Source organism: Zerene cesonia, chromosome 27 (assembly GCF_012273895.1).
Source record: "Zerene cesonia ecotype Mississippi chromosome 27, Zerene_cesonia_1.1, whole genome shotgun sequence".
NCBI lineage: Eukaryota > Metazoa > Arthropoda > Insecta > Lepidoptera > Pieridae > Zerene > Zerene cesonia.
This window is the reverse complement of record NC_052128.1, coordinates 807,036-828,153: the sequence shown is the minus strand read 5'-3', so window position 1 is coordinate 828,153 and position 21,118 is coordinate 807,036. Positions and strand designations below refer to the sequence as shown.

Here is a 21,118-nt window from a genome sequence, read left to right as displayed (position 1 = left end):
TGTAAATAGGTCCCTATATTTGCATATGTATTCAGGGATGATTTCGGTTTCAATTATTTTAGGAAAAAATCTTAATGGAAGGGATGAAGACAATGTATTTTATTCAGATGTTAACCATTAAGTTATTTGCTATATGTATACTAGTATTTAGTTTTCTTTATGCTATCTCTTTTGTTTTATGGTGTCCGTCATATTTTATATATGTACGTAATTTTTAATCGGTTTCAAGTCATTTTACCTGAAATCCTGAAATTAGCGCGCTTAAACAAACTTTTAAATTTGCTTTATCAGTACATTATTTCAGATGGATTTGATTGGATTCTCTAGGTACTCAGTACTCAGTACAAATTTAATTAAGTACTCTTTCATAAATTAGAAATAAATCAATATTGTAAAAAGTATTTTGGTATCCACCGTAGTCTTTTTTTTTACAACATAAATAACAGATAGGACCCATCCAACACGTGTCTGCGCGCCACTTCGCTTAACCACCGAAGGAAACTGCAGGATAATTTATAAAGCTGTCGACTTTGATCCAACTCCAGCATCCAGTTACAAACGTGGAGAGGAAGTGGCGCTAGCGCTCTCAAAGGGAATCCTAAATTTGGCTAAAGCACTAGGTACCTAGGTATGCAGGTTGCCGGGACCGCGAGCTGGCATCAGCTATAGCATCTGGTTTGATCTAAAAGTAATTGGATGCATTTCAATGTTAAAAGAGCTAGATTTTAACTGTAGGTAAGACAAGGTATTTATTTACTGTTTTGTGTGTTATGGGTTCCTTTTTAGAGCTTTTATAAGTTTGTGTGTATTATTTTATGGTGTAATATAAATAGAAAATTAAAATTTATTTGATCAATGCAAAAATTATTGCAGTTCTTCCTATATACTTACTATATACATTTCATTATGGTATCTATGATCTAGTACTTAAAGAGTATTTTAACAGACTTTAAAAATAAGATTATATTCGACTCTTTTGGCGTTTTAGCAATTTTTTTTAACTTTCGACTGGATGAACCGATTTTTATCGATGATTCGCGGGCAAAGCCGCGAGTGGAAGCTAGCGAATCTTTATTTTATTCAATTTCTGAAAAATATACTATTCGTGTATATTACTATACAACTAATATAACAAACACAAGGAGGCTATGCTTTCGAACCTTGGGACATATTGCGAAACGTTTGAGGCGAACAGGCGGACATAAACTTTAATCTAAATTATTTAATTATGAACCCATTTGATTGCGTGGGCGGTAATGGTTCTGACATCTGTGACGACCTTCTCAATACCAATTGGATATTTTCGCTACAGGTCTTTAAATACATTGTTATTGTAATTCTATAGGATTAATTAGTCCACAGTGATTACATTTCGGCCGTCAATCTAGGTTTTGATTAGTTCACTGCGTAGAAGATGTAGGCTAGATGTTTGTACTACAAATTGTTATATAGCAGAAGGTGTATAAATTAATAACAGCGTTATAGGTTCTCTATCTTTCTTGGGTTCCTATGCCCCCTAGCTGGGACAGTGGGCATCCACAGTACTCCGCCAGCTACTCCCATCGTGAGCTTCTCTTTTTATCTTTTTTCCTGATTTTCTTGGCCTTCGCTATGATTGTCCGCCACCAGGTTGTTTAGGATTTGCGCTTTCCTTTTCAAGGTTTCCAGTCCAAGGCTTGCTTTGCGACAGGATCATTTGTCCCTTCGGAGCGTGTGGCCACTCCAATTCCATTTGTTTTCCTGTCGCCTTAATTTGCTCTCTTAAAATGTATCCTTTTTATTAAAATAAACAATTATTTATCGTTACAGCTTTGCCAATAAAAAAACCTAATTTTTATAATATACCTAACCCCTACTAAATTTATAAATGCGAAAGTTACTCTATCTGCACTGAACCGATGTGGATGAAATTTGGCGCACATACAATTTGAGGCTCAAAAAAACGCTAAGCCGATTTATTTATTTGCGTATTTCTGTCTCTTTTCTTCATTACAATATTTATCATTAAAATAAATCCCCTAAATTACTTTGTATCATACATATAAACATAGTTCTGATCGATATTCCGTTTCACCCGTAAATAGGACGGAGGCGTGCGTGTCTCTCATGCTAATCCCAAGTAAAGTCGAATCTCGCTTTAATCAGTCACAAAGTACTTTTCTAAACTCGCGAGTACAAAACGCCGTGTTGTCTGACACGTATGCGGTATGACATTAAATGACCTTGGGCCCACGCGGCACAATCGACGCAGGTAGATACGTATCTGATTTGGGTCGGGAGTCCAGGGCATATGCCGAACTGTTGAGTTCTTTTTTTTTTCGTTATATCTGACTAGCGGTCTGCCGTAGTCCGCCGTAGGATTTTTGACATCAATGCATTAAGTAGGTCCTGAGATTAGCGCGTTCAAACAAACAAACGAACTCAACAGCTCTATATTATTAGTTTGATTCTATGAAATATTGTATCGGTTTCACGTTTATTCCGTTTGAATATATATTCAGTTTACTGTATTTTTTCTGAGATAGCTAGATCTCAGAAAGAATACAGTTATAACTAAACATTCATGCAACAAACCTTGCTTTTTCTGATCTGTTTTTTTCTTTTTTCGTTTCTTAATATGCGTCTGTAAAAACATTTTTTACTCTATAATACTCGTACATCGCTTATATATTTCATAATTAATGAATTGTTAAGTTTGTTTTATAAAGTCGTCCACTTGTAGCGTTGTTATTATCGCTGTTAGTGTGGAACCATCCGAGCGGATGGCTGAAATAGTTCATTATCTATTTACATTTGGATGGTCATCGCACGTTACATACACTGTGGCACCTGGGACAGTTTGTTATTTCCGCTTTATTTAATGGATGGTGCGAAGAAAATTTATGACGCTAAATATTATGTTTTGCTGCTTAACAGCTGATTTTATTTTGATGTGTTTTTGATCTATCGATATTTAATTGTGATATGTGCGAAAATTTAAATTTACCTCCAGTTGTGTTTTTTGTTATCTGTTGCCGAAACGGCTGAAGTTAAATTGATAATTGTTGGCTGTAGTTAATTATCTTAATGAAGTTATGATAATATATTTGTTTACTTCATTTTACGGAAAATCCACTGATTTTATTTAGATTTTATTATGAAGATAGATTGACCATAAATTCTAAAGGAAACTACCGACTATATAAAATAATTAATTGTCTATATAATTTGTTTCAGATTATAATATACCCAAAGCGGATGAGGCGTGTTGGCCACGGACCATGAATTAGATATCGCTAAAAACGATATCGAAACGTAAGTTTTTCATTTTAAACTAATAAATAATAAATATAGGGAAAATATGGCTCATGAAATTTAGTATATAGGGGGTTTCGGGGGCGATAAATCTATCTAGCTAGGAATTTTTTTTAGAAAATCTCATATTCGTGTTTTTTTTTTCCTGACATCTATTGGTGAATAATAATACTATTTTGCTTCGTAGATAGCTGGACAACTGAAATAACACATTGGCACTTTTTATACCGATATTCCTACGGGATATGGACTTACGCGGTTTCAACCGCGGGTCACAGCTAGTATAAGTATATATTGGAATATATATAGAATTAAAAACGTTTACGGATACACAAATATTAGTATTATACTGTCACTGATTCAACAAAGAAGAAAACGATTAGATATACCCATTTCAGTTTTTACGAATAGTATTTAATTTTTTATGTGATAACCTACAAATCAATCACTGTAAAAAACAGAAGCCGTGGGACCCAAAAAACAGCATTATTACTTAACCATCCCACGCTCTCTAAGCCACAAAACAAAATAAAATCACCTCGCATCTAATCGCACAAAATCTCATTCCCTAACGAGATTTGTTAATATTCACAAACATTCGTTACGCACATTATAAAATCAGTTTTCATACAAGACTTTCCAGCTTCCACCCTCCATTGTTGGCAACTAAATAATTATTCAAACACAACCCGAAGATGTTTGCTTAGGCGCTGATTTCGATTGTAATATATGCATTGCTTTACGGATTGCGCCGTTATTGTTATGGGATTACGGTTGATGTTGTGGTGGCTGTATGATTTCGTGTACGCAATCAACTGTGCTGATTAGAAAGATTTGGAAACGTTCGGTTTAAGAGCGGCTTTTCGGTCCCTCGGTTGGTACCTACTCCGTTAGTTTGTATTTCACTGTGTACTATTTGATCTGGTAATTGTGTTGGACTAGACTAATTGACTTCTATTTTCTTAAATTCAATGGCTGCTTTTATATCATATTAACAGTATCAGTATATACGTTATTTATGGCATCTTAGAGGGAAAATAGTGCCAATCGCCGAATCAGTTTAATAGGCAATTTAAGGATAATTTTCTTTTGCTTGCTCGTTGTGAATATATGCTTACAAAAAACTTCGAAAAATCCTCTCTTATGCTGCTATTACTACACACAATGTTTACATTCAATAGATACTGAATTTATATTACGTGTAACAAACAATACTTTAACTTTATCCAGAGCAGTGAATTTTTGACAAAAAATAATCTTTGTAGCAAAATAGAAATAAATTTATATACACGTTGTAGTTTTCTACGCTAACGCTACTATAAAATGTTTTTTTTTCTGTTTTAATTATACGTTAGTCACAGTTGTTCGTAAACAGACGTGAAAATACGATAACGATAGTTCAATAAAATTTTTGGATTCGCATATGTAGTGTATATCCACCGTATACATAAATACAGCTTTCATGGTGTATGTATATATAAAAAATATATTTTGCCTTTGAAAATAAACATTACTGGTTTATTTCTTTGAACAGTTTTTATATATAACCGTTTGACAAATAAAGCTCATATCAACAAATGAGATAATAAAATAAAATAAAAACATAATAAACTCGATAGCAATACATCGTTCCAAGAAAAATCAATCACAAAAAACAGTAAAACAAGAGGTCTTCGGTCTCCTACGCAACACTTATAACTCGTCCCGTTCGAATCAATAACAAATTAAACGCCACATTGAAAATATAAATACGGAATAAAAAGTAATATTATAACGTTCAAACTAATGGATAGATTCCCAGGGATCAATTTTCAATAAACTTCTTTATTGGGAGAAGTTTAATAGAATTCTTCTGAATACTTGAATGTTAGTAATTTTATTATATGCTTATTTGAATTTTGAATTATGAACAGTACAGGTTCAGTCTTATCTTGTATGGATTCAAGTGTACCTCCTATATTATTCTGATTAATGTGTTTTTTAATCAAATTATTTAGTGTAATTGTGAATCTTTATTAATCAGTGGTTCCATTATATCTAAACGTATAATATAACGCTCAAAAATCAAAATCTCTCAAGAGAGCGAAAAATTAACTGATTCTGCTCATGATCACAGAAGCCGGAATCGACTTTTTCTATCCTACTTCCTACATTTATATAAACGCGAAGGTTTGTAAGTGTATGGATGTATGGATGTTTGTTACTCTTTCACGCGAAAACAGCTTGTCGAATCTGTATGAAATTTGGTATAGAAATAGATTACAATCTGGATTAGCACACAAGCTACTTTTTGCCTTGGTACCACGCGAGTGACGCCGCGGGTTACAGCTAGTAACCTTACAAAAGTCTATTAAGTATTAGATAATCTTGACCGCTTTTCTTATAAGAAAACTCAAAGTCAATCGTAAAATAAACATCCCAAATCTAGTCATTCAGTATTACACATTATCTGCCTGATACAACAAAAAGGTTCGATCGATTTACTAAAGTCCTCTAGCTCTCGCGGGACTCTCGTCGATAACAAAATGTGACGCTAAAAGGTATTCGTCAAATGTTATTTATATTTTAAGTTCAGCTTTTACTTTATCTAGCGTCTGACCCCATTTAAAAGGAACATACGTATGTTTCTTAGCAGATGCTACAATGGAAATCCTACGGAGAAATTATCTCTAGCGGAAATTTATCCCGACCCGATGAGATTTTTTACACAATAATAATCTATTTGTTATCACGTACTTTCGCGTTATAATAACTTGCGATATGAAAAATTCGTAATTCCAAAAGTTATTTAATAATTGATGAAAATATATCTCAAAAAGTACACAGGACATGTGTAGCGCCAGCTTTTATATATATCAAAAGAAGTCTATCCTATAAAAAGTAAAGATAACATTGACAACCTCCCCCTTTCAAATCGGCTAAAATACATTCTTGGAAGTCCCTAAGTTCTAAAGGGACCTCCAAACCATAACAAAACTTGATCCTAAAGAGTATCAGTCAGACATTATTTATATTCAATGCAGAAACAATCATTTTATGGAATTACGAGTAAATCACAAAGCGCCGTCCGTGGATTGACGCGTTGCCTCTTGACAAATGAATACACCGTTAGGGCTGTCACCTTCTAATTATTTAGATGAACGTTAACTCATCGGGGATTGCGCTTCGTAGACATTTCGAAGATATAGAATTTAACGCGGACTGCCATTTAATATGAATGTCTGTCTAAGAATTATAAATTCGAGTAACTGTTTTCGCAGTGTTCGCGTTTATGTATATTATATGTATGTGAATTGTGAAGTATGTAATCATACTAATTGGATTCTTGTTTGAATTGTTTTGAAATGAGAATAATCTTCTAAGAAAATATACGACATACATATATATAGTGTACCTTGGTAATATTTACATAAAAAAACATAAAACTTCTTATATTTGTCTAAACGAATGATAGTTCAGTCAAATCAGTTATTTATCACACGATATTCTCACAAAACCGTTGAAACTTACGACAAAAAAAAAATGCAAAAGCACATAAAAATACATTTGCCAACCCTAATGGTTGATTACGCACATATAATCAACGTAACGAGATAATAAGGAATTAATTATACTGTGTCGTACATCGACGCGTTCTCCTAAACGACTGCGAGCTATACGTGAACGAAATAGGTAATGTAATCATAACGTAATCAACATGTATTAAAGGCGAGCACAGTGGAATTTGGAGGTGTTATATGAATAAAACACGTGTATGAGATCATTACTTTAATCATTGACTGAAATGTTAGTATTTGTTTTGGAATGAGTGGCAGTGGTGGTTTATATATTTCCTTGTGGTTAAGTAAGGTTTAATTAAATGATCTGCTTAAGCTCAAAATGTTGACTATATATACTGTAGATAGCTTTTCTAAACTATGCAACTGTAATGCGCGACTGTGTGTTACAAAGGATTATATAAATTAAAAGCAAAATTACACTATTTATACGGAAGGTTCAATGAAATGAATGGTGGTACATTGTAGATGATCCCTAGTTCTATTGGCTATATACGTACCACAGTCGTAGTCGGGGCGATCCGCTAGTTTAAATATTATAAATCTCCTATCAACCATTGAAACCTTAATATTCGAAAGTGATTATAACCTTTACAAAATTAATTCTGAAATGTAAAAACGCAGACGAAACTCAGACACATTAACTAATTAATACCAATATCGTGTGTACTTATATTACCAGCGGCCATATTGGATCCGTGTGATTTGGCGGGCTTTTACGATGACACTGTTAAGGTGATTGCTGTTTTGTTGTAACAATCTGGAATATGATCCGAATTAATGCTCTGTTGTTGTAATGTAACAATGCAACAGACAATTTTAAATAAAAATGAATTTTAATTAGAAGTTAGTGGAGATATGTCTTAGTAGTTTTTTTTAATATGTTATTAAATATGTACTGCGAAATCTTTAATTTCCAAATAAAGATACGTAAAGGCAACTTACAAGAGGTGAAATGACGCGCGCACACATGTATGCAATCAACGAATGGACGGTCTCGGCCGACTCTGTCTGTACACACTGCCCCACGCACACATGCGTACGTATTATCGCTTAAAAATTGGTATGTTCGCGGTTTACTAAAAATTCACATTTCTATTTTAAATTAAGTGGAATATACACTTTTAGGTATTTTTAAACACGTTCAGTTCATGAAGTAACTATAAATAGTGCAGAAACTACCCTCAATGCATTGTTATTTTCTGTTTGTTTCTTGTACGCCGAATCTGAAGCTAAGCGAGATAACACGATTGTGAATCATAGTGTTTTTCTGCTTGATTTTTACATTTTAAATCTTCGGGAACGGGACTGGAGCGTGAAATACTCTGGTTCTGTCTTTTCTTTCGAATAAGCGGGCAAAGCCACGGGCAGAAAGCTAGTTATCCATAAATAGAGATGCACAAGAACATATTCATTCCACAGCTATACCACACACACACACACACACACACAAACACGAGCGAAATAAATACATATCCAACTTTGTAATGAACTATAATAATAAAAATCGCTATCCCATTACGCCTGTCGGTAAACCGCACGAAAACATGACATGAAACCTTACAAGTTTTAACAGTCAAGGTTGGGTAAACATATGTTTACCACTTAAGCCTAAACTATAGGTAATTCTTTATTTGACGAGCATAATCTATAACACTTATGTATTATACTCGCTCGGTGCAAACGTTCTGCCTTACTCTTATCATTTAGGGGTATGAAAAGTAGATGATGGTCGACACTCAGACCTAACCGATATTTACACAAAATTTCGTAAAGATCGATCCGCGTAGAACCGAGGGGTCCTAGGTTCAATTGCCGGTATGGACGCAAAAAAAAAAAAATGTCTCGGCCTGGCCGGACACAGAAGGCTGGAGGAAGGAATCACCTATTTGTCCGTAAAGATGATCTCAGCTGATCCGTGCAACAATTTATAATGAAATGTCTCTTAACATAGAATGTAGATAATATTTTCAATACGGTTCGGCTATAAAGCAAATAGAAACTCATATAATGTGTACATTTTGATAAAGTTAAAATCAATGTATCAGTATAGAAAATGGATATTGCGTATGAACCTTAGAAAAATAAAAGAGCAAAAGAACGTTTTCAACTACTCGATTGGTTAAGAAATAGAAGATGTTACAACTCCTAGACTACATCAATAAAAGCATGGAAACTTAAGCTCTCCACTTAAGTCGGCATTTCTTACAACTTTGAAAGTAAACAGACAACACTTGCGTTTGATACAAAGCAGTGTTCGAAAAATGAAGTGGCTTTAACTTACGAGTTTGTCGTAATAAAATATAATAGTTTAAAAAAACTATAAAACACGCTTAAACAAAAATCATATTTTGCAAATTGAAAACTGGAATAATTTTATCAAATTAGTGTATTGTCATCGGTCCTCAATAAATCTACAAAGTTTGAACGAAATCTGGCCGTTTAAAGTGGGTCAAAATCGCGCCCAAAGAAGTCAGTTACAAACAAACAAACAAACATACAAACAAACAAACAAACAAACATACAGGTGAAGTTAATAAAAGCGTGTTAAAAAGTACATTAAATTTCGTTATTGAGGGGGTTGTTTAAATAAATAGATCATGGTCATAAATACGCCTACATGCGCGCCTATTAATTTTATTTTTAGGGTAAAGTATTCAAAGGAAAATGTCTTAACAGATACCCCTTTTAAGCAAATTTATTGAAATATCATATAGGCAAGTTGCATTTTTTAAAGCGCTTTCATTAACTCCACCAACCAACTGTATATTTGCATGTTTGTTTGTAATCGGCTTATTTAGGCTATATTATGGCCCACTTTGGTTAGATTTAATTTAAACCTTGCACACTTATCAAGGAACAGTGCATCTCATAAGTTTATCTTATTATCCTGATAATGATCGCCAGGATTGTACAATTTCCTTACGTATACTATGTATGAGAAATAAAGACAGTTTAAGTTGATTCTATCACTACAGCGTATTTTAAAATTTTATTTTAACTAAATTTTATTATTATCAGAGCTCTTAACAGGGTGTGGTAGTTCCCCAGTGCAGTGGTGACCCAATTCATAGCTGCTTAATGGATGGAAATCACGAAACTGCACGTAAAATTATTAATCCACATACAACCTTTTGAGGTTTTAACAGTTCGGAATCCAGGGTTATTTGAGTTACAGATGTATTGTAATTCCGGCAGAACGGAGTTTTGTCGAGTTTGATTTGTCCAGTGCATCTTATTCCTTGGGGATCCTCGTAATTTCCATGGGAGTGACGAAATAATTTAAACATTCATAAGTGTGTATCACTTTTCTGCATATTTTTTTCAAAAATATTATGTATTGTGGCTAAGACGAGAGAAAGATATGGAGTACAAATCCTTTTTTCTTAGTTGTGTGTGTTCTTGCGTGTAAATGAATGTTTGTTTATGTCTATGTCTAATAGTTTTCCCATCGTTTGGGAGGTAGCTTAAGGTACCCGGGCGCTTTGTGTACGTAGGTGAATTATAACCTAAACTAAATAACGAACCAAGTAACATTTGTCTCGACTTACCTTAATTAACACAACGACGAATCTCCCATTAAAACATGTCAATATGAGATAATGAATATGTTAACTTATTCATAATTAGAGTGGCGGTAAAGTTTAGACGTTGGCTGTATTAGGGTTGACTTCATATGTTTAATTACTGGTAGTTAGTTGGTACGCGCCGAATAACGTTACCTAATAATGTAATAACAAATTTGTCCTTGGTTACGTTTGCTCGACATGGTAAAAGAGTGTGCAACGTATGGAAGGTGCTGGCTTTCCGGCCGCTTAGTTAAATAATAAGATAGACATTAGATAGTCCCGATAACCCCGCATAATTCTCTTTCCCATGGGATTTCCGTGAAGAAAAACTGTCATATGCCGTTCTTCGGGTCTCAAATGATATCTACCGAAATCTATACAAATCGATTCTGTGGTTATAACATTTATAACATTTGCGTGCTATGCAAAAAGCCACAGTCTTGCAAGATGTTTAGAAGAATTTGTGGTTTGTGTTATGCAGACTTCTTTGTAGATCAATAACCGATTCATGTTCTTAGTACTAGTTCAATAAAGATAGGTTTTAAAATAATTATGTTGTCTTTTCCAAATATTTTAATAAGGTCCATGATTGTCCAGGCATTTCTTACCGTGCGGAGACTTTCCTGACCGTCTTTTAGAAATTGATGGAATCATCCAGAACTAATATTTTAAATACAAGACAAACCGTCGAACTTAGGTAAAAATTCTCTCATATGCTTTGGTCACGTTCTACTTTAAAGACCTATAAAATATGAAACGGTTCCACAAAAAATGGCTTATGATCTCAAGGTCACGTGGAACCGGTATTCTCTCGTGGTTTCGAGTTAATGGCGGTAGAATTAGAAATGTACGTCGTAGTTCGTAGTTGAATTAGGCATTGCGTAACACGTCTAGGGAGTTATTTAAATATTACTTCTGATATTATTAAGATGTTTTATGATGAAAATTTACACTGAAAATATTAAAATGATTTTAATAATGATAATTTACAACATTACTTCGGTACTGCAATAAAGAAATTTGTAAAGCTACCGGGAAATGCAATTCTTTAATAAAAAATTCTCCATGTAAATTTATCAACTTAAGTATCTTCGACGGTCGTTAATTTTCGTTTGCGAATACGTAACTCTGAAAATATGACTCCACCATGAATTAATAAACAACAGTTTGCGGTCTTCACGTACACAAACAGCCACCTCTAGCGTCACAGTGAGCTAATACGGAGTGGGTTCGGTCAAACAAAACAACAAACCAAGACCGAAATGGGATTGCTTTCCCATATTCAACAAAGATTTATTCATCATTAATTCATCGGACGTGGCCGTTACAAGCGCGGTCAGGCGCGGGTTGTGATAAACGTCATAATTTCTGCGATGGCGATTTCGCTGTGTTGTGTGTGCGTTTAAATGCGCTTTTCAGTTGTAATGCGTTTAATATAAAGGGATTAATTTATTGCTTTATAAATGGGGCTATGAATTATAACTATGTTGTTTAATCTGAATTCGGATATTGTTTATTAAAATAAGGTTTAATGTCATCATCGTGACTCAATTTTAATTCTGCTTTACTGTAAAAGTTTTCTTTAGGTATGGAATTTTAAAATACTTACGCAAAATTTTGAGTAATTTTTTAAATACATGAAGTTTATAGCAAAAATGCTTCAAGTCCGATGAAGTAACAGAATTTATAATTATCAAATACCCAACAACTTTATCTAATAATCATTATTTTTATTATTTTTAAGTTTCCTTCCATGTACAATGTTGTTGATGATTTAAATGAATAAATAAATAACTTTACTCATTACCACCGACGCCACTGCGAGCTTCGCTGCTACGAAACGCGTAGTCGCACGAGAACCGGCCGTTTCGCGTATACACCGTTTAACACAACACCAGCAGCATCGAAGTAATCTATACACGTTACGATCTTGATAAGGCCACGCACCCCATGTTATAACTCCGTCAAGGGCCACGTAACGTAACGTAAAGTTTGACGTTGACATTCTCGTTTCGCAAGCGAGTTAACCGCTTATTAAACTGTTGCCAGGCGGATGTTTCAGTTCTTAACGAATTACTTGGTTTTGACTGTAATTATGGGTGTGGGATTGCTGCGGGTCGGAATGTGTTTGTTTTATGGTAATCTAGACATTTCGTGTAATGCCATGTTATCGTATATCAGAACAACTGTGTTGTGATTTATGCGCCGTTTCAGCAATTATTGTTTTTAACTGACTTCAATGAGGAGGATTTTTGGGTTCGTGTGTGTGTGTCAGAACATTCGGCTGAGTGAAGCGATTTTGATGATTCATTTTTATTTGAATGTCTACGCCCGGGTGGTCTGAATAACATTTAGTCTTGTTTCGACAATTGGAAGTCAGTTTTGTTTCTGTTAAAAATATATTATTGTCTTTTGAACTAGTATTAGAAACATTGAATGAAATGATGTTATCCACAATACTTGTTTACTTTCACGCACTATGGATTAATAAGTTAGCTTGTTGTCGAAAGAGCCCACTGATATGAAATAAATCTGGTTTTAAATCCGAAACGATTATATTTTACACAACTAATACATGGATCTGCAGTGCATTGAACATATTATATAAGTTATTTTTAATGTTATTTTATAACGCCCTCGTTGAAATGTCGTTAAAGTGTTGTGTTGAGTCACAGCATTCATGTAATGAAGACCTCCCGTAGATTGTATAGGCAGAGAGCTGACAGGTTATTTCATGAACCAGATTTATGTATTTCCAAAAAGGGCGTTAATATCAATGACATGGGCTGGGTGAGCATGATGCTTCTTTTTCGCAATGTAACTATGCACGTGTGTTGAGTATTGTTTTTTTAATTTTTTACATATTTGGTGCAATTTGTATTGCATTATACGTTTGTGAATGATAAATTATTTAATTGCTTGATGTGTTATGTATGATTATTTCACTATTTTATTGTTTGATGTGTGCAATAAAGGATATTTAATTCATTTAATTCAATTCGATACTATCAGTAGCTACAAAAACAATCAAATCTGGTTACAGCAAATGCGCAGTTTAAAACTCAATTACGAATATTGTTATCTTATCACATAACAATTCAAGATTCAAGATATTAAATGAAACCTAAGTCGCAAGCAAACATATTAAATGCTATCGATTTACTTACCGACCGAAAATAGTTCAAAACTGATAAAACCAATAGTCACATAGCAAAAAGCCAACCACCGCTCGGTCTAAGTCTGCTATCTTTATATCCCTTTATTTTTATGACCCCCAGTAAACTTAACGCATTCTATGGCTCTTATTACAAGGCAATTAGGTTCAAACTGCGCTATTTAATTCGTACACAGCGTACCCACATTGTTCTTGCGTAGTGTCCGTTAAAGATTTTACGGTAAAGATAAAAATTGTTGTTGAATTCAAATTCTAACAATGAGTCACGCGTTACGTTTAATTGTGACAATATTGTGTTGCTATGGTCGTTTTATTTGGTAATTCTTTATGGTCAACCACGCTACAGTGTAATAACCACTCCCTTTAAATTTTGACCACTCTCTTTAAAGGTGGGACCTTATACTGGACATTGACGCAGAGTCTGTTGGGTGAAGCCAGCCAGCCATTAACAAAGAGAGATTTTGACGCATTCGGTTATAATCTCCAGTATAAAGCCATAGGTCTACTTAATTAATACTAAACAACTACCAAACTACCAAAATTTCCAAACCACTACCAAATTTGTCCAAACCACTGGATGGTGGATGCGTTTAAGCGTTTTTTATCGAAAACAAAGGGAAATATAAAATATGCTTGAAGGTAGATGCTAATTTGATAGTGCGTTGAAATCATAATGTTACAAATGTGATAGAAAAATTATTAAAAACCATGCTAATGTATGTGCAATTATTATTTTTTTTTATCAAATTATTCTTCAGCCAGCCCAGTAATTTAATAGTAATTTTTTTTTTCATTACATTTTTAGTTATTCATGTGTTATTATTTCTGAGTATAATACGTACGCATGTGTTCATTTTAGCTGTCATGTATAAGTTCTAATTAAGAAAGTTGCGTGGAACATGAATTTAATGAGATACTTATACCGAATAATTTTCGATAGCAACTAAGGTAAATTTTATAATTAAACTAGCTGCGCCCAGCGGTTTGACCCGCGTAAGTCCGTATCCCGTAGGAATATCGGGATAAAAAGTTGTCTATATGTTATTCCAGTTGTCCAGCTGTCTACGTACCAAATTTCATTGCAATCGGTTCAGTAGTTTTTGCGTGAAAGAGCAACAAACACACACACATCCTTACAAACTTTCGCATTTATAATATAAGTAGGATAAGTAGGATTTTCTTGTGTTTAATTAGCGCGAATTATTTCAAACTAGTCTGACTGATGGTTACTTAGAACCGCTAGAACAATTAAATTAATAAACCGCGGGTCTGTTCCTGTTTAAAGTAAACTTAACAAATACTTAATAGCCCATTTAGGTATTAGTCGGTTGATTTATTCGAGATTACTTCCCTCCGGACGTGTCGGGGCTTAACGTAATTTTGTGATAAGCCGTTTGCAGACGTATTTGCTTATAGTTTAAGAGCGTTTTTTCTATATATATGAATCAGACACTGTTTTTATCAGACACTGTATACAATAAAGAAGAGAACGTGTATGTGCTGTATGCTAAATTTAGTAATTCCAATAGATGGCGCTTTATTAAAAATGTGATAATATCAACTGTTATTTTGTTATATTCAAGCGAGAAAAAGTGCAGGCAACAGTCGAATTATAAACAAATGTTTAATTATTTACACTTGCGTTTCCGAGCTTCATTTGGGCGTATACACATATTAAATTGCCATATAAATTTAAGTGTTATGTAAATTTATGTTAGGTTCAAACCACTGCTATCCATGGAAATGTTAATTACTAGAATAGTCTATAATATTATAGTTGTACATATAACTTCCACGTCTTTCGATTATTAAGTCGCCTAAAAACGTCCTAAAAAACGAAATATTACATACAAGCATTGGCTTGTGTATATGGCGTGTTGGCAAACTACTACTATCAAAATGTAAAAAATACGTGCGTTTCCTAGCCTCGTTGGTAAACAGCCTAACGCATTTCAATCCGTATCTTGCTGTAATAACGTTCATTTACTACTGACAATTTCATTATGTCGCCGGTGTGGGCGTATGAAACATTTACACTATATAGGTCAACTGGATATAGGCTCGATGATTATGCGACGTTTTTAATGTGTTCGTGGAGCTGGATGCGTGTATAATTCATTTATTGGAGTAGTGCGTTGTTGCGGGTGGAGTAACTTTTTGACCGACTTCGAAAAATGGAGGTGGTGATTAATTCGTCTGTATTTAGTTGTGTTTGTTACCTCTTTTTTTGAACATGAGCTATGTTATGATACTTTTTGTAGCCTGATATGTGATCCTATTGAAAATTTGATATCATCATCATCTTCAGCCGATACATGTTCCCATTGCTGAGATACAGGCCTCCTGGTCCCAGCAGTGGATCTAAGGGTTCAGGCCATAATCCACCACTTTTTTGTGTTTGATAGCAAATTGGTGGGATTGGGTCCCGTTCTTAAATATAGAAAAATTTAAGATAATGGCTTGCCACTATCGTGCTAGACAGAGAATTCAATATATTTCTTAAATTAACCGTAGATAGCCCCCACGTTGCGCCCCATTGGTTGCCACGTGCACAACCCAATAACATAACATTTTAAATTAAAGTCATTTAAAAACAAGGTCCAATTCAACTGCGTAAATAACGTCTTTTGTTATCGAAACGAAAAGCCCACAGCAGTAGTAGATTATATTTACGTAAATAACAATCCATTTGAACACAATTTACACATTCAATCGAAATTAATTGAACCATGAACACTAAATGGTTCGCTAACAGAACATAATTTCGTATCAATTGCGGCGATTCGACACAATTTATTATACGAAATTATTAACTATATGAATAATTTTACAGCGAATGAAGTGGCGGCAGTTTCAAAGGCGATGTGGGGCATAGTTTGTCGCTCCGCCCGCTTCGCCCGTGGTACATTTCCGGGGTAAAAAGTATCCTATAGCGCTCGGGAATAATGTAGCTTTCTTTTGGCGTTAGAAATTTCAAAATCGATCCAGTAGTTTCGGTGCCTTTAAGGTACAGACAAACAAAAAAAACTTTTCCTCTTTATTATAACAGTAAAGATAGATGTATTAATAGGTAAAGGATGTAATCGTTTGTTTGATCTTTACGATTCTGCGGGCAACGCATGTAGACAGGCCCTACCTCTGTATATATCCATGGGCGTTGGTGATCACTTACCATCAGGCGAATCGCCTTGTCAGTTGCCAGCTCTTATATAAAAGTAACTCGATAATTGGCCGATTGATTTGGAAAATTCCTTAACCATATGAAAGTTACAAAGCTACGCCTAAACTGAGTAATATACCTTTAGTTTTTCTCCCGGGTTAACCTGGGTTAGGGGGCTAGCAAGAGTGGTGAGGGTATAAACTAGCTGTGGCCCGCGGTTTTCCTCCCTTCGAACGCGAAAGTTTATAATCACATAATTTATATAGTTTATTACTTTTGGATAAATGTAATTGAATCTAAACATTGAAATTATAAACGGTCTATCATAATTTAAACTCAAATTTTAGTTTCAAATTATTCAAATCACACTATCACACTGCTCACTAATATTATAAATGTAACAGTTTGTTTGTTTGGATGTTTGTCCGTCAATCACGCTGAAACGACTGAATGGATTTTGATGAAATTTGGTATACAGACAGCTGACTTGGGTGGTAGGATACTTTTATTCCGATTAAATGCACGCTTTTTCATAAAACAGGAATCTTGATATCCAGGCGGAGCCCGGAAGAGCGTTTATATTATTATATAAATTATAAAGTCAATTTGGGTTAATGTATAAAAAGATGAAATTTAATACAATAAAACCTGGTTAATCACGTACTCTATTAAAAATTAACCACATCCTTCGTTAATAGTCATTATAATATTAAATGACGCCATTAAACCCCTTAATGCCCACAGGTCGCGTGGAAACTCTGCGAAATAAATTATGAAAGCTAATTTCGAAATAAAATTATAAATTATAACCCTATAGCGAAGTTCGAAGTTGACCGTTCCACAGTCCCGCACAAAGCATGGTGCTTTTGTTATAGGAAACAATGGTATATTGTGGAAGACGAATATATAAATGTTACTTCATACAAATTGTTTGTATGAAACCTTTTTATTGGGATCGTATTTATTCTGCAGCCATTGTTCGAGACGTTTTCGTTACGGTTATAATCTTTTCGAAGTTAATACGATGGAATTTTTGATTGCCACTTTGTGTTGCTTTCGGGAGTTTGGATTTTGTGCGTATTATTTTAAAGTACGTAATCTCGAATATTAATAACTCTTTTCTACAAAAAAAAAAGGACACTGACGTCCCTGGGCGGGAGTACAACACGAAATGACAACAATCCTACTATTCCTATTTCCTACTAATCCTATCCTCCTATCCTACTACCCAACTTCCTACTAATATTATAAATGCGAAAGTTTGTAAGGATGTGTGTGTGTTTATTGCTCATTCACGCAAAAACTACTGCACCGATTGCAATAAAATTTGGTACGTAGACAGCTAGACAACTGGAATAACATATAGGCAACTTTTTATTCCGATATTCCTTCGGGATACGGACTTACGCGGGTGAAACAACCGCGGCGCAAAAATAATCACATCTCTCGGTAGAAAACCCACATCGAGTTATCGAGTAATATAAGCAAAAAGACCCCAATTTGCAACCACCGTCGTTTAAGGAACGTCGGTTGACAATTGTTTATTAATGCAGTAGGAAATCATTTAGTTTTTATCTTGCTTGCTTTAAATTCAATAGTTTACTGCGTTGTTTTGGTCCCTGCCCTCCCCAATTGTAATCATTCATATTATGTTCCATTAATCAACACTAGATGGCGTTGTAACTAGATAGTTGTAACTTTCCAGAATTTGTAGATACATATTCTGGAAGGTTCTAGAACCTTTGAGAACGGCTTCCAGTGATATAGAATTGGCTTGTAGCGTATTGAACATTGAAATTTATATGGCATCAAATAGATATAATAATTTGAGTAATTACCTAACGGAGACGTTTTTAAATGTATGTACTAATTTTACTGTTTTCTTTTTCAGGTAAGTAACGAATGCTTAGTGTAATATTTGCAAAAATCTGGTAAGCCATATTTATCCTTATTTATTTCGAAACAATAATTTTGTATTAATTTTAAGAGCAACAAATTGTGATAAAGTTCAAATGGCAATAGATGTAACTGATTGATATTTATCAAATAGTTTGTCTTCACATCAAGACTTAAGGTTTGAAATGTATGAACAATAATTGAAATTTTGAAGATTGCGTAGTTCTATCTAACATCATTATACAAAAAAAGTCACCTACGCCCCTAAGAGGAAGGTACCACCACTGCAGATTCTAAAATGAGACCAAACGCAACAATTTCCTATAATCACTCTATATCACAAAAATTTCAATGTTTAACAATGATATTTTCAATACTTGCGTTACAACTTCCCACACGTTAAATTCCCTTGGCCACAATTTAACCGTAATAAAGCCGGTCAGAACATCGCGGCGCGTCAAAATAAACAGACGCGCCGCGGTGCGGTGGGGGGGTGGGGAGGAGGGGGGGACCATAGCGGTTGCCATGACAACCGCCGTGTTTACCTCGCCATATCGATCGGTTCCTGTTTACATGCCAGGAATTCAGATCTTTATGTAACTTTAGGCTACTTCCTTCTAGGATTTTAGGTGCACTGGGAATTTTAAAAGCGCTAGACTAGTTGAGAATTTTGAGTGACTAAATATTGCGTATTGTGATAATTTAAGGTTAAAGAGAGATAAATATGTTATGTCTTAATTGTTGGTACATTTTGTATAACAGCTGACGTCAACGTTTAATAGTATTCATAATTTTAACATTTCAACACCTATCTTTTTGTTCTTCAATTATATTAAAATTCTAATAAACTCTAAATTAAATTTTTTTCGATAGTCGTATAGCGTTATTGGTATTTTTTTTTTACTAAAAATAGCACAAAATAATTATTAATTACGCTTACCGTCAGTCAATCTTCCAGAAATTTCCAAAAATTATTTCTACAGAAAATTCTAATTTTAGCAAATCCAACGACGATATTGACACACGAAAATAGCAAACTAACTCCCTCCATTTATACTACACGTAAAGTCCATAATCGCGTGATCACTGCGATCGTTTTGCCGTGTAATTGTCCAAATGGATTTATATGAATGGACGTCAAAAATGTTTCGATAGCTTCTGAATGCTAACAAAATATTACCATTGTTTTCAATAGATTGATTGATTCGCTAATTCGATAAAATCGTATGGATCTCATAGGAGATGTTAACTGTGTTAAAAGTTATGCTAAAAAAAATATGTATGACTAGCTGCGCCCCGCGGTTTCATCCGCGTAAGTCCGTATCCCGTAGGAATATCAGGATAAAAAGTTGCCTATGTGTTCCTTTGTACCAAATTTCATTGCAATCGGTTCGGTAGTTTTTGCGCGAAAGAGTAACAAACATACATACACATACACATACATCTATCCTCACAAACTTGTGCATTTATAATATTAGTGTATCCCATATAGCATTTAAACGATACATTAAAACAAAAACCATGCTTATCCTAAGGAAAAAAATTCTGTCCGCTTTCAGTCATAACTGTTTTCGATTACCGCCTATTTACATATTATTTTAAGTATTCGCTTTGTTAAAGCCAGAATGTTTAAGACACCGATCTTTACCCGAAGTATAAGATAAAATATGATGAAATGTCTTCAGGCTTGTTAAGTAAAAGCCCAATCAAAGGAGGAAATTGCGAACTTCGAGAAACTTCGATAGGTTTATTTATCACAAGCCTTCCGTGTTCTGTTCTGTTTCGCTTATTAATATATTAGTTTACCTTTCATCTTGTTACGTCAATGGAAATTGCACTTTGAACTAATTAGACTGAGGTCTTGAAATTCTGTGCATCTTTCCTATATAGTATCTTTCCAAAATACAACAACTTTTCACCCTTTTATTTTTAAACTCTTTAGCGACCTATTTCATTTTTTCCAAGTATCATTTATCAAATATTATCGATTTTTTTTTAAGTATTCAATTTGATTTTGGACATTTGAAAACCATGTAATAATATAACAGCATGACTTTATTTTTACTGTAAAATAAACTTTAAATACATAGGATATCTGATAAGGAACTTCTCTAAATAAATAAAACGATGGAAAATTTTCCCAAAAAAAAAAAACCCAAAAAGCATGAAAAAATACAAAAAAAAACGTCCGTAAGAGGATAAATTACACAAGATAAATAACATAAGTGGTTGTCTTTCTAATAAAAGAAGGAAAATCTCTTTTTCCTCAGAGGAAAACTCGTAAGCAATCAGCTTCATTGCCCATCCAAATTTTATTATGAGCTTTTGTTTTATATAACTCAATATGCTGTTTCAAAGTTGAAATACGGTTAAACAATGTTTCCAGACTCGATTCGAGTTAGGAATATAATTATTTAGGCAATACGACTGTTCCAGACGTCTAAGTTTTTTTTTTTTTTTTTTTTTT

General features: G+C 34.1%; 1 protein-coding gene across 5 annotated transcripts in view; it reads left to right on the top strand.

Annotated features, from left to right (window-relative positions):
- LOC119837354 (brain tumor protein) overlaps positions 1-21,118 on the top strand; it is a 340,440-nt gene that overhangs the window by 258,878 nt on the left and 60,444 nt on the right. For all 5 annotated transcript variants that reach the window (XM_038362912.1, XM_038362913.1, XM_038362916.1 and 2 more), the window contains one exon: positions 3,217-3,294. The gene's annotated coding sequence lies outside the window, so the exon portion shown is untranslated. The remainder of the gene's footprint in view (positions 1-3,216; positions 3,295-21,118) is intronic.